The sequence below is a fragment of the Callospermophilus lateralis genome, chromosome 10 (genome assembly GCF_048772815.1).
Source record: "Callospermophilus lateralis isolate mCalLat2 chromosome 10, mCalLat2.hap1, whole genome shotgun sequence".
Lineage (NCBI taxonomy): Eukaryota > Metazoa > Chordata > Mammalia > Rodentia > Sciuridae > Callospermophilus > Callospermophilus lateralis.
In genome coordinates this window covers 43,951,619-43,964,692 of record NC_135314.1, presented here as the reverse complement: position 1 = coordinate 43,964,692, position 13,074 = coordinate 43,951,619, and positions in this window count along the sequence as shown.

The following is a 13,074-nucleotide window of genomic DNA, read 5'->3' as shown; positions in this document are numbered from 1 at the left end:
TGCTGAGTCTTTCCCCAGGTGTTCTTTCCACCTGCTGCTACCAGTTGCTTAGATAGTGCCTTTAATCTGACACATCTGTGGTGTAATGGAAAGAACCCCAACCTTGCAGTCAGAAGATGTATGTGCACCTTGGTTTCTCAGGGTTGCCTTGGATAAATCACTTTACTCATCTCAGCATTCATTCAGAAATCAGACTATGATTCACCATAGTCTGCAGACACAATTCTTTACCTACTTTCCTGAACTCTTTTGTATAACCTGAAATGGGGTTGACCCTCCTCCCCTAACATGAATCTGTCCACCTGATTAGCAATATCTTCTACTCAGGCTCCTGTGGGAGAAGGGAGTGGTTTTGCCCCTTCCATAAACTCATTTACACTACACAGGTCAGTGAATCTTCTGCCTTGATTGGGTGTCAGGTGGTGGGGAGCATTCCCTCTCCAGCTACTCCTACCTCCCCAAATGGGAGAATTTACTACTTGTCCAGAGCCAGGGCATTCAATAAACTCAGTGTCCTTGTTCAAGCAGTATTCATATGCTGTGTTCTCTCTTCTCCTTTTGCCTAAAACCTAGGTAAAGCCTGACTCAGATTGGCCGGCTTTGTTGATCTCCAGCTTTCATTCATGGCTGATAGAGTAGGAAAGTTCAAAGTCCCTCTCTGGGTCTAATTTTCTTTCTATTTCATGGGCATTTCTGAATGCATGAATCCTAAGATTCGGGGAGTAGGAAGACTGTTAATAGGTCTAAGTCATGTTTTCCAAGTCAGCTTTTACCAAATAGTCCTTATCAGAGATTATCGGATGCTAGTCTCAGGAATAAAACAGCAGTTTTATTCCCAGGCTGCTACAATTTTCTAAGTGTGCAGCAACCCTCAAGGATCCTGTGCTGAAGAGGAGTCCAGCATCCCTGAGGCATGAGCCAAAATGTCATTATTATGCAGTCAGAGATTCTATCTTTACTTTTAAAGTAAAGATGTTCACTAAGCCCCTAGGTGGATACTGTTATTCCCTCTTAAATTTTCTTCATCTCCAACTACAGAACCAGTGCCTGGCACATTGCAGGGGTTCAATGTTATTATTCTCAAAGAGTTAAATAATGCCCCAACCCACCAGCAACTCTGGTGAGTTCCTCTCTCTCTCTGTCTCTCTCTCTCACACACACACACACACACACACACACTGTCAAAGAACAAAACAAACAAAAATTTGATGCGAAGGGAGTTTGGTCTTTATGCTGTCATTTCTTAACTGGCTGATTTGGGATGATTAAAATCATGAGGAGTCCAAAAGTGGAAGACTTCGTCATGTTTGACGTTGGCACATTGGAACCAATTTAAAAAATTGCTTCTGCATCAGCAACACAGCCAATTTACATGTACTTGTGTAACGAGGAAGAAAAGATGCAGACGCTGAACGTGAGGAGGAGAATAACCAGGGGAGAGGCCAGGGGGCGGATCCCTAAAGGAGGAGGAAACAGAAGAGGAATGGTAGAAGGAAAAAAAAAGTTAAAAAGAGAAGGAAGGGGCTGGGGCTGGGGCTCAGCGGTAGAGCGCTTGCCTAGCATGAGTGAGGCACTGGATTTGATCCCCAGCACCACATAAAGAACTAAACAAACAAAAAGAGAAGGAATAATAAAAAAGAAGGCAACAAAGTAGATAAAACCCTTCCTCATTCAAACTCAGAGTATTAGATCAGCTGAGGAAGAAGACACTGGGGCTAAGGAGGAAAATACTGTCCACAGGCCTCCAGGTTACTTGGTGTGATTTCCTACCTTAGACTAGTTCCATGGCATGTTTAAGCTTTCTTCTTTCTAGTGTGATCAGTCCCCCACACATAGTAGGTGCATGCACAATAATTTCTTGTGGAATGGAAGAATGCTGGGCACCTGATCATCTATCTTGATACTCTCTGTATAGTTTTTGGGCTATTGGTTTTTATTTTTCAAGCAGGTGCATTTTAAAAATGTGTATGTTTTAACGCCCCTCCACAGAGCCTAATCAGACACCCCTACCCCTACCATATCACAGCCTTCCTAACTCCCCAAAGGCCCTTATTTATTTCATCTTGTGTGTGTGTGTGTGTGTGTGTGTGTGTTGATCACTTTTTACCTTGTGTGGAATCCTTTCTTCTTGCTGACTCCCTACTCTTTTCTCCCCCCCCACCCTCTACCCTTTTTTCTTTTTGATTTGTTTTGTCTTCCTGCCTCAATTATAAGTCCTTGGAGATCAGCCTTTATTCAGCCTAGCACACCAGCCTAAGGAGATTTGAAGGAGGCTTGTGTCTCTACTGGGATTCTATTGTGACAAAGGAAGCTTTCCATGTATCCACCCCATGCAGGGGTTTGGTGTATCACATTGGGAGACTCTCTACACCTAAATAATTGCATTAAAATATTTTTAGGGTCATGATATCTCTGGGGTACATAGCAAAAGCAACATCAAAGCTTCTTTGGGGGATTACATCCCAAATTCATATCACATCTAATCCCTACTCCTTTCCAAATTGCCATAAAAAAATGTGCTCACACTCAAAAATTATAGAACCCTCAAGAAAAGTGAGTGTAAATAAAATAACAAAAATATGAGAGCAAAAATATAACACGTGGGTTTGCATGTCAAGAACTTAAGATAAATCTATTTAAGGGGGAGTATCACATAAATGTTTAAAATTATTGAAGATACAAAATTAACAAAGTGTAATAAAAATAATGCTCCATGAAAAAATAAGAGGCAGACTTGAGAAAGAGCCAAATGGTCCTTCAAGAAATTAAAAACAAAATCATTAAAATAGAAAACTTGCCACACAGTTTAGAGAGCAAACTAGACACCATTACAGAGAGAATTAGTGACTAGAAGACACACTTTTGGACATTAGAATGCAGATAGTATTCTTTTTGTATTAGTGCATTATAGTTATACATGATACTGGGGTTCATTTGGACATAATCATACATGCATGGAGTATAATCTGCTCCATTTTGGTCCTCAGTACTTCCTCTTTCTCTCCTCTCTTCCCTCCTCATTCTCCTTCCTCTACTGGTCTTCTTTCTATTTATTTCATGGTTTTTAAAATTTGTTGTTTATGTATATAATAGAAATGAAAATCCCTGTGGTATATTCATATATGTACATATCAAAACTTTATAAATTTCATTCTACAGTTCTTCCCCTTCCCCATCCCTCCTCCCGCCATGTCTTTCCCCTTCTTCTACTCCACTGACCTCCTGAAGTGTTATTTTATTACGAGTTTGAAGAAAAGAAGAGACAGTAGGAGAGAATCAAATATTCAATGAAACAATGGAGGAGAATTTCCCATGCCCAAAGAAAGACTTGAACCTGCAGATTGGAGATTGTACCCAGAGCAACAAAAAGGAAAAATGAATCCACATCTAGATACTTTGAAATGAATGTTCAGAACTCCAAAGCAAGGAGAAGATCTTAACATTTGTCAGAGAGAAAGAAAAATTACCCACAGGTAACACAAATTACACTAACAACAGACTTCTTAGTAGCTAACCTAGGAAGCTGAAGGCAACAGACTATATTATCTTCACTATGTCAGAGCAGTGGTAGACAAGAAAAATAAGAAAATATATAAATAACATTGGTCTAAATCCAAATAGGTACAAACTGTTTTTAAAAAGTAATTAATTGGAATGTTTCAAAGAGGCAGTACTAAATTGTTAACAATTTCAGTTATGTGGGAATTAGAATGAGAGTTATTGGATTCTTGTGGCTTTGCTTAGGGCAGAGATTCTGATTAAATGAAGATCATTTTAACATCAAATAGGAATATTAAACACTTAAGGGTAAAACCTAAAAGAAAAGAGATAGAAGAAATGAAATGATAGTAGAAATGAAAAAAATAAAGTTCAGTGAATCAAATGGAAAAGAATATTTAGATATAATAAAAAATATTAACAACAACATAAGGATAATACAACCTCGGGATGTCTGTTACTTACTAGGATAGCTACTGAAAGGTTTGGGATTTTGCTGGATTTTAAAGTTGGATTGTTATATATGTCACAATACAACCTTAAAAGGAAGGATAATATGACCAAAAAAAACCCCCCTAATATTTATACTAACTAGGTGACTTTACACTAACTAGAGGATTCTGATAGTCTAATGCATTATTTACTCTCTTTTGAAAATATTTTGAAGCCTGGAGGTGCAGTTCAGTGGTAGAGTCCTTGCCCAGCATGTGTGAATTCCTGGGTTTGACCTGTAACACCACAAAAAAGTTTATTAATCAATAAAAACAAAACAAAACAAAAAGACTCACTATTCTGTAGCTAAAGAAAAAGAAGTATTCAGCACCAGCTTGGGAATTGGGAACACAGATCATGTTCAGGCTCTAGCTTTAACCTTTCCTCTGACATTGGGCATCCCTGTCCTGTTGGTGTCTCATTGTTATCTATTGTAGAAATAATGCATCAGGGTAAATAATCTCTTAGTCACGACCGTACATAGTCATAACTCTCCAGTCACCTCTGCATTTATATTTGCTTCCTGAACCATGGAGCAGAAAGAAAACACAGGGATGATCTAATCTAAACACATGTCCAGAGAAGACATGTGTATTTTCCCAGAGTCACTGTGAAAGCTCAAGTGAACAAAGATCTGGGGTCCTGAGCCCCAGTTCAGGCTCTTTCCATAAGCTCTGAGGCTCTATCTGCCTCTCAGTGGTGGTCTGAGGACACAGGAGGGAACGTCCACAGTGGGGAAGGTGCCAAAATAGATAAGGACAACCTATTAGCACTAAACAGTGGGCAAAATGAGACCCGATATTATCCTTTATGAAGTCAAGCTGAGAAGCTGAATGCAGGGGGTGTTTTATGTGTCAGCACTGTAGCAATTATGACTGGACTGATTAATAAATAGACAAACAAATACTAGGAAATCAGGACTGTTTTAATGCTTCAAATTCACAACAACACCCTGTTAACACAACTTCAAGTATTAACACTAATAATCACTCTAATCAGAGGAATGAAAACTCAAATTAATTCAAATGCTGCTCAATAGACCATCCCTGCGTCATCACTGCCTGTTATTGTTCTATCTGTTCAGATTTCCATGCAGTAATTAAATCCATTAACATGTAAAACTGGCTTCTGTTCTCCAGAGGAAAAATGAAAAAAGGAGCTGAACAACATTCTTGATGATAGAACTCCGACTTCCCAGAACTTCCACTGCATCCAAATTCTCCAACCATTCTTTCTGAAATAGCAACTCACCCACTTGGGCTTTTCAGCTCAATCCATAGTGTTTCTTTGCCCAAAAGGAAGATATGGCTTGAGGAAGGGGAGGGGCATAGGATCTAGAAACAGGAGGCTCATGGGGAGGTCATAGCTCTGCTCATATAGAGCTGGAAAACTTGGTTTTATAAAACATTTTTCTTGCCTTCATTTTCCCCATTTGTGAAATGGGAATGATGTGTGTTCTCGCAAGCTGCTTGTAGGACTCAAGTGAGATGGTAAAAGTGAAGGTGTTTTGTAAGCATTAAAGCACTCTACAGCAGGAGCTGTTTATTTTCCATAATGTTCTCATGTTCGTAGGATCTTAAATATATTCACTGAACATAATGGGAATGCAATGCAGGGTGGGAAAATAAGGTGTATATGTTGTTCACATTAAGACCTGAAAGAGAATATAGCATGGCTTTAGTACAGATATAAAAGACTACATGCCCAAGATTTTATTTAAGTCACTAATTAATGAGATAGTAGACTGAAAAAAATCTTTATACAATTAAGATAGTTTACTACTACCACCCGCTCCTCCCACCAAGAGGGAATTTTATATTACTATTATTTGACCACTCTAAGCAGAGGAAGAAACATCATGTGGCTCTCCAGCTGCTTTATCTCCTAAAATACACTTCTTCAGAAAGATGAACAAAATAGGAATTGCCAGGAAGAGAAAATGGAAAGAGTATTAACAAATGCTAATGCAAGCATGATGGTGTTTGATTTTATGTGTCAACATACACAGTGTTTTGCATGAAAATAGCAAAATCAAAACTTTAGGTACAGCAGTTTGCCCTCCATAAGACTAGTGGGTCTCATCCAACTCAGTTGGTCATCTGAATGACCAGCCTGCCAAGTAAGAGGGAATTCTCAAGCAGACTATCCTTAGATTTCATGGGTGCCATCCAGACTCCTGCGTCTTCAGCCTTCAGACTAACAATGGAATGTGAGTTCACCTGTTCTCTGCCTGCTGGTCTTTGAACTACAAGTGCCTTGTCAGCTTTCCTGGTCTCTAGCCTTGCACCCCACACTGTGGATCCTGGATACACACACACACACACACACACACACACACACACCCTATTGGTTCTGTTTTTTCTCTTCTTTTCTGGAGAACCCTGACTAACACATACTTACCATCCAAAGTCACTATAGATTCAATAGTGGGTGACTTTAACTCCATTCATGGTTAGTCTGTGAAATCTCAGGGAAGTAATTTCCAACGAAAACCTGAAAACCTTGGTTTCTGGGAGAGAGCAAGGCCTGGTTAGTGGTCCCAGTCACCATAAGGAGAGTCTCATGGGATCTGGCATTCCCACCAGGAAGCCTCAGCTCTGGTACAAAACCCCCCGCCTTACCTCCACCCAGGCAGGAATCATATCAGCAGCTATTCCTGGATTTCCTGACAAGGGATTTATGGGAAAGTAACTAGGAACTTGAGAACTATAGAGCAAGGATAGCAGAAAGGTTGCGCCCAAATTGTAAAGCTCCTGGAAGAAAAAACACACTCCTAGAAAGAGGCTAAGTGACTATCTTTGCTGAGGCTCACAATGAAGGTGCTGCAGTATCACAGAAAATACTACAACATCGCTTACTAAGTGCTGCTGATGTGGCAGTAACTGTGTTAAGTTCACGTGACATAAATTATCCTATGTGATCATCTCAGCTATGCTGAAAGCCAAATTATCCCCCATTCAACACAGGGAAACTGAGCTCAGAGAGGGAAAGAAACTTGCTTTAAATATCTATCCCAGGAAAGGAATGAAATTCCTAGTGAATGAAAGGGTCCAAAGGTCAAGGATAATCAAGGGAGAAATTAAAGATAGCACTGAACACCCACATAAGCTTGAGTAAAGAGGGGGAGTTGAAGGAGGTTAGAGACAGGGGTCATGCAGGCAGGCTACTGCCTGAGGATGACTTGGGTGGGGGGGGGTAGCATTTCTACCTGTCCCTCCCAGAGACTAGCTGATGCTCATTTTTAAGTCAGTGGTCACCAGCAACATGTCCTCCTAATCATACCTTACCCATCAGCCAAGGAAGGAGTTACGGTGGCCTGGATGCAGCTCCTGTGGGCCTAGGCAGCTCCATCACCCAAGAGCACAGCAATTAGCAATTATTGATGACTTTAATTTCCTAACAATTATTCCCCATCTCAGAGAGTTTGGAATCCATGGATTCAAGGTCACATTCCCAGTATACCAAGATTTCTTGAAGGAGCTCCTTGGAGATGCCAAGTGAGACACCTGATAGGACATGGATTATAAGACAAGAGTTACTGACACATTAGCTGGCTTCAAGAAAGGGCAGGTGTGGGTGTCAGGAGAGTGGGTTATAGACTACCAGCTCTGTCTCCCCAAAGCTGTGCAGTCTTGGACAGCAGCTCCCTTTCCTGAGCTTCTGAAAATGGAGATGTTACCATAGACTTATACTGAGTACTAAATAAATGCGTAAAGGCGCATGGGATTTTATACTTTAAAGCACAGGTCAGTAAACTCTTTTCGTAAAGGAGCAGATAGCAAATAGCTTGATCTTTGTAAGTCACACAGTCTCTGTTGCAATTACCCAACTCGGCTGTTATAATGTGAAGCCAGCCTTAGATAATACATGACAAACAGCACAAGACAGTTTTCGTGTCAGCCCCTGTCTCCTGTCTTCTAGCTTGTAGTTCTCAAAAATTAACCAAAGAATATGCTGAGGTGCAACATAGCGAGATCAGGAAAGATTGGTTTGAACAGCCAGGGCCCTAGAAACAGAATGTCCTTCAACACTTCAGCCCAGTGATTCATGTTCCTGGGGATATTAGACCCAGGATGGACTGCTTTTGAGAACCTTCAGCTGTGATGAAAGTAGGGCATGTGCAGGGAGGATTCCATCCACCCTGGCAGCTTTTCTAAACTCGGGGTGCTGACTTCCAATCAATTGTAGATTCTGTTGTCTCTGGTTGCCAATCTATAAATAACAAATCCATCTCATGTAACTTGTTGCTTATGAATTTGTTCTGTCTCCCAGATTCAGATAAGTCGGTAACCCCTACACAGTGAACTTACTGCACAAATATGAGCTGCTGTGTTTCAATAAAGCTTTATTTTTGAATGCTAAAATTTAAATTTCACATTTCATGAAATATTCTTCTTTTGATCTTTTTCATCCATTTAAAATTTTGAACTTTAGTACATTCAAAATGAGAAAGAGGGCCAGATTTGGCCAGTGGGTCAATCTCTACCCTAAAGTGCTATATAAATGTACAAAATGCAATAGGGAAGAAGTTTTGCTAAAATGTGAAGAAGACCCTATTTTTAAAAAATAGTAATGTCTAGGTTTAAAAAAGCAACTGCTCACTGATGGGGCAGTGGTAGAGCACTTAGCATGTGTGAGGCACTGGGTTCAAACCTCAGCACCACATAAAAAATAAGTAAAGAAAATAAAGGCATTATATCATTTATAACTCTCTTTCTCTCTCTCTCTCTCTCTCTCTCTATATATATATATATATATATATATATATATATATATATATATATTTTTTTTTTTTTTTTTTAATCAACTGCCATCTGAGCTTTGAGATCTGCCTTCAAGGACTTGCTTGAAGTCTGGAAAAAGAGAGGTTAGTGTGGGCTGAGACAATCATGGAGAGACTCAGAAAACATGGGGTTTGGCTTAAGCTGGAAGATACAGTAGTATCTCAATAAATGGGATCAAGGAAATGAGAATAAATAGAGGCACAGAGGAGACAAAGGACACATAAGGGAAGACAACCTGACAGATGAATGTGCTAATAATGGGCAGTGTCAGGAGTCCAGCTTGAAGCTCCCAGCGCCCCGCTCTTTCCAGGTCCCAGCTGCCTCATAAATTATGTGGATGAATTACATGGAAGCATCCCATTTTAGGATAGCTTATTATCACACTGAAAGATAAAAAGACATTCTGAACAAGTTATTGAAAACTAACAGTTGTGTTAGTAAGATTTTTTTTTTTTTTTTTTTTTTTTTTACCATGACCAAAATACCTGTCAGGAACAACTTAGAGGTGGAAATATTTGTTTTGGCTCATGGTTTCAGAGGTCTCTCTCTGTCCATGGTTGGCCAGTTCCAGTGCAGAAATATCATGGTGGATGAGTATGGCAGAGGAAAGCTGCTCAGCTCATGACAACTGGGAAGGGGGGGCAGGAGAGAGAGAGAGAGAGAGAGAGAGAGAGAGAGAGAGAGAGAGAGGCAGGCTAGAGAGAAGATAACCCCATTACATGCCATTATAGGGCAGGTCCCCAGTGACCTCTCCCCATCAGCTATGTTCCACCTCCCCTTAATCCAGTCAGCCATCAGAGGTTAATCTCCTGATGAGGTTAGAGCCCTCATAATCTATTCACTTCCCAGTAGCCCCACCTTGGGACATTGCTGTACTGGGGACACATGACATTTTAGGGGACGTTCCAGAGCTAAACCATAATAAAGGTATTAGGTATCCTACAGATATTATCTCATTTGAAAATTTCAGTAAACCTCTGAAGAAGGTCTGGTCACCCCCACCATTTTCCATTTACAGATGAGAAACCTGAAAAAAAATTGAGAAAATTTCTCACTATGCTCAGCACAACCGTCCTAACCAACAATAAACATGTATGTATTGTTCCCCAAAGACTCTTGGAAGAAACTCGGAGAAACACAGCAAGCAATAATCTAAGGGCCATGGTCAGCTTGGTCTCCACAGAAGATGGAAACACATCCCAGGTGGGGCAGAGTGTTGGGAGGGGATGGCACAGTGACAGTCTGTGTAGATGACTCAACACGGCTCTGTTTGGAGTAGCTGCAGACTTTCATCTCTTAGCAAGCCTAGAGTGGTTCCTAAGAATGACTCCATATGGCTGGCTGGTAATGGCATGCTCTAGAAGGACTCATAGTAGCAGCAGCGTGGGGGTTAGGAATAATTAAATAACATTTTCAGCTTTTCTGAGAGCCCTTGGACTAAAACAAAGAAACAGGTGAGAAGAGGAAATTGAGGGTTATTTGCGTTTTGTTAATGGGCCTTTAATCAACAGAACCCCACAGCTCCACCAGCAGCAGCCAGTCCCTGCAATCTGGGGAGACTGTATACTCACAAAGTGCCCATTCAAGAGCCATGGAAGCTGGCACAATGCGGCAATCAGACAGGCCCCGGCTTCTCCATGGTGCTACACCTGCACCTGTTATCATGGCAGGAACTTCTTTATCAGCCTTTAGAAACTTGCACAACAGAGCAGGTTGTCTTTCATCAGTTCTCTTCTAGCCTTTGCCGGCAGGGATATACAAACCAATACTAGAAGTCAGTCTCTTTCTTTGGAGAACCAGTAAGCCCATGTAGGTCTGGGCACCTACAGGTCTACCATGTGGCATCAACCTGGCTGAGTTCCTTGGACTGTAAACCAGCTCTCATTCTAGGGGTGTGGATAAGGGTATTAGCTGTGACTGTAGCTAGAGCCAGGGGGATGGGAGCTGCATTAGCACCCACCCCACCACTGCGGGAGGATGAATGCATGAGCTGGCTTGTCAGGTGCGGAAGGAAGCTGAATGCTTTTTTGATTGCTATAATTGCAGCAAATTGGACGCTTGAGAGCGCCCGTTTAACAAGAAGAATCTTGTGGATGAGACTTAGGGAAGACGCCCCTCTTCAGTTCCCTCTCCTTTGTCCCATGTGTATGAGATAATTCTCCAGCCATCACAGATTGTGAATAGGCGGCTAATTTTAGTTGTGCAAGCCAAACAAAGACCCTGGTTGGTAGATCCGGAAGGTGATTCATCTGATACGATGTTTGTATGGTGGAAGTTAGAGGTCTTGGCAGGAGCCCCTGACTATTTCCAACTTTCCTTCTAAGGAGTTGGATGATTTATTAAGTGGCTACCTCAATGTGGACATCAGAATCCTTTTTTCTGTTCATGGGCCTTCTGTCTTGGTAGTGCTGGGTGTTTCTGAGTGTAGGGATCCTCCTCTGGATCTTAATTGGGAGGAGTCAGGAAGGCAGCAGTGAAGCCAAGGTCAGGGAAAGAGTCAAAGGCACAGAGACCCGTATACAACCAACGCCAGAGGTCTTGGACATCTTTGGGGAAAACAGACATGAGTAAAGAAGATCCAGAACCTGGGTGGGAGTAGAAGTTTAGAAACTGTTGAGGAAAGTTGAGCATGTCCTGATTCTTCTATTGGTGTGCTTCTGACTAGTACCTGGGCTTGCTGAGCTGAAAGTTGTAGGCTCAGAGTCTTTTTAAACAATCTGTCATAAGAGCTAAGAGAATATTATAACTGACTTTAAAGCTATTTTTGCTGCCTTACCTAAAATAGGTCACTTTGCCTTGTTGAGACTTTGGGGGACCAACGTGTCACAGTTTGTCAGTTTTTCTCCATTTTAGCACTGGAAGTCCTGCATCCTGGTAAACCCCTCCTTTCTGGAAAAAGCAGGATGGTTAGTCACCTTCCTGGGTTCCATCCACTGAGGGGTTGAGATTTGCTAGATTATTATTATAGAACTGGAAAAGCAGAGGCCTATCCCTTGTCTCACTTCCATGAATTTTCTGTGTGACCTTTCATCAAGTATTTATCATTTTTAATATTTTGTTGTGTTGTACACAATAATTTTTTTAAAAAATTTATTTTTATGTGGTGCTGAGGATCGAACCCAGGGCCTTACACATGCGAGGCGAGCGCTCTACTGCTGAGCCATAACCCCAGCCCCGCTAAATTATTTTTTTTATTAGTTGCTCAAAACATTACAATGATCTTGACATATCATACATTTGGTTCAAATGGGATATGAATTCTTATTTTTCCATGTGTACAGATTGCAGGATCACATTGGTTTTATAGCCACGTTTATACATACAGCCATACTAGTGTCTATTTTTAAGACTCTTCTGGCAATAGCATTCTTAGAGCCAGAAGTTCTGGAATTCTGAACTCTCTCATCCTACTCCAACTATTAGCCTCATCATGCCTCAGACATGGTATGTTCTTCTGTGTCTTCTTTGCCTTTTTTTTTATACTGTTCTTCCTTCCTGGAATTTCCTTTTCTACCTCTCTTTCCAAAACACTCTAACTCATTCTCTGAGATTTGTAAATGTACACTCATGTACATTCCTCATGTACTCATGAGGAAACAGCATAGAGTTGTTAAGTGGGTTGGCCCAGGTCTTCCAGTTGGTGAGTGGCACACGTGGAATTTGAATTTGGGTAATCTCGCTCCAGAGGCCATACCTTTAGTGGTCCCACTCTACTATATTCTGTATATTCTCTTCTATGGCATTTGCTACATGTGTTGATTACTTATTTGCACATCTGACCTCCATGCCAGACTGTGAAGTCCTGGAGAGCACAGTTACCTCTTATTCTGTGTCTAGAGCATTGAGTACAGTGCTGGAACATGGCAGATGCCCAGTATTTGTCAGATAAGTGGCCAAATGAATCACGGGCATATATGCCGAGGAGGGCAGAACCGGGCTGGCTAGGTGCCACTGCACTGTGGAAACTGCATAATCCTGGTCAGGGAGCCTGGGAATCTAAGGCCAGAAGATCTCCTATGAGCAACCTGGAAACCATCACTGAAATCTGTATTCTCAGAGAATAGAAAAACTAAAACCATCACTCATGATAGTTTGAAAGGCACCCTACCCCTATCTGTGTAGGCCCAGACACTGAATTATTCACATGTGTTGCTTTCCATCAGCCCCAAATGTCCATATATACGAAAAAACACCCCAGGAGAGACAGAATTGTTCTAGGTGCTGAAAATTAATGGTAAAGAATTATGGGTAAATGAAATAATTGAGCAAGTTTTGAAAAATGAGTAGGAACTTTGAGGTG